Here is a 4,790-nt window from a genome sequence, read left to right on the forward strand (position 1 = left end):
GATAAATCCAACCTCAAAATAAACAAGAAAGAAGTTAAGGAGGTGAACAGAATTTTAGAAAGGATAGGTATGATAGCTCTCTGGAGAAAACTGAATGGGGATAAGAAGGAATATACTTTATTCTCAGAGGTTTATGGCACATACTCAAAAATTGACCATGTTCTAGGGAATAAAAACCTCACAATTCTATGCAGTAAGGCAGAAATATTAAATGCATTTTTCTCAGATTATGATGCAATAAAGGGCCATGGAAAGACAGACTAAAAACTAATTGGAAATTAAGCAATTTAATCCTAAATAATGAGTGGGTCAGGCCGGGCAGGGGCACCGGCGGTCATGGCGGTGCCAAGCCCGGCTCCTAGCTCCGGCGCCTCGGCGCCCCAACCGGCCGCCGACGCCCCGCTCCAGTACAGCCTGCTCCTGCAGCACCTGGTGGGAGACAAGCGGCAGCCGCGGCTCCTGAAACCCGGCGTGCTGGGTGGGATCCCGAGCCCAGCCAAGAGCGAGGAGCAGAAGATGATCGAGAAGGCCATGGAGAGCTGCGCCTTCAAGGCCGCCCTGGCCTGCGTCGGGGGATTTGTCTTGGGAGGAGCATTTGGAGTGTTCACTGCTGGCATTGATACGAATGTGGGCTTTGACCCAAAGGATCCCTATCGAACACCAACTGCAAGAGAGGTTCTCAAAGATATGGGACAGAGAGGAATGTCCTATGCCAAAAACTTTGCCATTGTGGGCGTCATATTCTCCTGTACGGAGTGTCTAGTGGAATCTTATCGGGGAAAATCCGATTGGAAGAACAGCACCCTCAGCGGCTGCATCACTGGAGGAGCCATTGGCTTTAGAACTGGTTTAAAGGCCGGGGTCATCGGCTGTGGAGGTTTTGCTGCTTTCTCTGCTGCGATCGATTATTACTTATGATGAGAGGAGCTTCTCCTGGTTCCTTTCAGGGCAAACAAGAGCTGACAGTGGTTCCAGCACCCCTGACACCCATACAGCATTTTGGGAAGCACTGCGGAGGCAAGTTTCCTCATCCTATACAATTACCTGTCAGAGCATTAGGACACCACGTAGCCAACTTAAGTAGCGTCCAGCCCAGCCATGGCATGAGGCCCTGAATGTCATTATTAATGAATCAATGAAATGCTCTATTCTCCATTGCCTTTGAGAAGATGAGCTCTGTGGAAGCTGGTTCAATAAACTGAGCATTGTCAGAATTGACTATTCAATCAGAAGAGGAGATGAATGGTTTCCTGTTTTAGATGGCCAGATCTATAGTATGAGCTCATAAACTAAACACTAATTTTCAAAGACATCTGTTCCTTCTCTCCAGAATAAACACAGTACTGGGTGAGCTCTGGCCTGATGTGAGCCGGCATCATCCCTCTGGCACCCGTGGACGGGAGCTTGGGGACTACACTGTGCTTCAGCCCCTTCACAGACAAGAAGCTCTTTAAAGTAGGTCTGGCCCTTGCCAAAGAACAGCCTCTGTCTTCCAGAAGAAAATCGAGGAAAATTTAAGAGAGAGAACCCATTGTGTGTGCTTGAAAACACAAGATCCCCTGCCTTTTACCCACCATCCAACCACTTTTGGGGCCCCTTCACCCTCTGAACTTTTGGGGAGTTGGCATCCTACCAGTGGGGGCAATAAAAAAGCGCCAGCTTTTCTAGCCAAGACCATAGTGGCTGGTGGTAACACCAACAAGCTTGCTCAACCAAGATCCAGGAAGAGGACTGAGAAGCCTTTTCTCATTAACCTTGACTCCATCTTTGACTTGAAGGGGAGGCGTAGCATTCAGGAAACACATCTGGATATTGCCAGGTCTTCCCTGGGCCACTGAGAAGGCAAACGTCCACACCACAGGGCTGTTTTGTGCAACTGTTGGGGCTTTGCATTTTTATTAACATTTTCCTCTCACATGGTTTACATCCATTTATAATAATCTACATAATTGAAACAACACAGACAAAAAAATATATCCTTACCAACTCAAAAAAAAAATAATGAGTGGGTCAAACAAGAAATTATATAAACAATCAGTAATTTCATTAAAGAGAATGATAATAATGAGACAACAAACAAAAATTTGTGGGATGTATTAAAGGCAGTTCTTAGGGGAAGTATTATATCCCTGAGTGCATACATGATTAAATTAGAGAAAAGGGAGGTCAATGAATTAGGCATGCAATTGAAAAACCTAGAAAAAGAACAAATTCAAAACCCCCAACTAAATACTAAATTAGAAATATTGAAAACCAAAGGAGAGATTAATAAAATTGAAATTAAGAAAAGTATTGCATTAATAAATAAAAATAAGAGCTCGTTTTATGAAAAAAACAACAAAATTGATAGACCCTTAGTCAATATGATTTTTAAAAAAGAAACAAGAAAACCAAATTGAGTATCAAAAATGAAAAGGGTGAATGTACCTCCAATGAGGAGGAAATCAAAACAATAATTAGGAATTATTTTTCCCAATTGTATGCACATAAATCTGACAATCTTAGGGAAATGGATGAATATTTACAAAAATACAAGTTGCCCAAATTAAATGAAGAGGAAGTAAATTACTTAAATAACCCCATCTCAGACAAAGAAATTGAACAAGCCATCAGTCAACTCCCTAGGAAAAATCTCCAGAGCCAGATGGATTTACTAGTGAATTCTGTCAACCATTTATAGAACAATTGATTCCAATAGTCTGCAAACTATTCAGGAAAATTAGTGAAGAAGGAGTCCTACCAAATTCTTTTTATGACACAAATATGGTACTGATACCTAAATCAGGAAGAGATAAAACAGAGAAATAAAATTATAGACCAATCTCCCTCATGAATATAGATGCAAAATTTTTTAATAAAATATTACCAAAAAGACTACAGCAACTTATCTTAAGAATAATACACTATGATCAGGTAGGATTTATTCCAGGAATGCAAGGATGGTTTAATATTAGGAAAACCATCAGTATAATTGATCATATCAACAATAAAACTAGCAGAAACCACATGATCATCTCAATAGATGCAGAAAAAGCTTTTGACAAAATACAACATCAATTCCTATTAAAAACACTAGAAATTATAGGAATAAATTGATCCTTCCTTAAAATAATAGGTAGCATTTATCTAAATCCATCAGGAAATATTATATGTAATGGGGATAAGCTAGAAGCATTTCCAATAAGATCAGGGGTGAAACAAGGGTGTCCACTATCATCCCTCTTATTCAATCTGGTACCGTGTTTCCCCGATAATAAGACACTGTCTTATTATTTTTTTTGGACAGAAAAACACCAGAGGGCTTATTTTCAGGGGAGGGCTTATTTTAATGAACATTGACAGCAATTTTAATAAACAGGTAAATGTGAACAAAAAAATGTACCTTTATTCAATAAGCAAATCACTGGGGAAGAACAGGATGATGCGCTTACTGCTGCAGCTCTGATTGGATGCAGCTCGGAGCGCGGCATGCGTTTCATGGGGGGGAGGACGGTGCATACAGAGGGTACCGTAATGTAGCGTGTAGCACAGGGGATCACCTTCACTACAGTAGCAATCTCAATAGGGCTTATTTTCGGGGGAGGGCTTATTTTAGAGGAATCTTACACAGTAAGGGGAGGGCTTATTTTCGGGATAGGTCTTATTATCGGGGAAAAACGGTACTAGAAATGTTAGCAGTAGCAATTAGAGAAGAAAAAGAAATCAAAGGAATCAAATTAGGCAAAGAAGAGACCAAGCTATCACTCTTTGCAGATGATATGATGATATACTTAGAGAATCCTAGAAAATCAAGTTAAAAAACGACTTGAGACAATAAATAAATTTGGCAAAGTTGCAGTATATAAAATAAACCCACATAAATCCTCGGCATTCCTATATATTTCCAATGAATTCAACAGCAAGAGATAGAAAGAGAAAGCCCATTTAAAGTTACTGTAGACATTATAAAATATTTGGGAATCTACCTGCCAAAACAAACCCAGGACCTATATGACCACAACTACAAAACACTTTTCACACAAATAAAATCAGATCTAACTAATTGGAAAAATACCAATTGCTCATGGCTGAGTCGAGCTAATATAATAAAAATGACGATTTTACCTAAATTAAATTATATATTTAGTACCATACCAATTAATTTACCAAAAAACTACTTTATAGAGCTAGAAAAAAGAGTAACAAAATTCATTTGGAAGAATGAACTGTCCAGAATATCAAGGGAATTAATAAAAAGAAATGCTAGGGAAGGTGGACTAGCTATGCCAGATTTTAATCTGTATTTTAAAGCAGCAGTTATGAAAACTACTTGGAAAGCTGAGGAATAGAGGAGTGGATCAAAGGAATAGATTAGTCACACAAGATTCAGAAATCAATATTTATAGTAACCTATTGTTTGATAAACCCCAAGACCCTAGTTTTTGGGATAAGAACTCACTATTTGACAAAAACTGCTGGGAAAACTGGAATATGGTATGGCAGAAACTGGGCATAGACCATTATCTAACACCATATGCCAAAATCAAGTCTAAATGGGTGCATGATCTAGGTATAAAGGTTGATACTCTAAGCAGTCTTGGCAAACAAGGAATAGTTTACCTGTCAGATTTGTGGAGAGGGAAAGACTTTATGACTAAACAAGAATTAGAGACCATTATAAAATGTAAAATAGATAATTTTGATTATGTGAAATTGAAAAGCTTCTGTACAAACAAAGCTAATGTAACCTTAAATGTAATGTTAATGTAAACTTAATGTAAACTTAAAAAGATTAAGAGGGAGGTGGGAAA

The 4,790-nt window shown here is 39.0% G+C and overlaps 1 pseudogene; it reads left to right on the forward strand.

The window, feature by feature from the left end:
• Positions 1-318: 318 nt before the first annotated feature.
• On the forward strand, positions 319-1,981 carry LOC138149278 (mitochondrial import inner membrane translocase subunit Tim22 pseudogene; annotated as a pseudogene).
• The last annotated feature ends 2,809 nt before the right edge of the window (positions 1,982-4,790 follow it).

The sequence above is a fragment of the Petaurus breviceps genome, unplaced genomic scaffold, assembly GCF_028583685.1.
Source record: "Petaurus breviceps papuanus isolate PSGF00001 unplaced genomic scaffold, PetGlider_PUasm1.0 90845, whole genome shotgun sequence".
Taxonomy (NCBI): domain Eukaryota; kingdom Metazoa; phylum Chordata; class Mammalia; order Diprotodontia; family Petauridae; genus Petaurus; species Petaurus breviceps.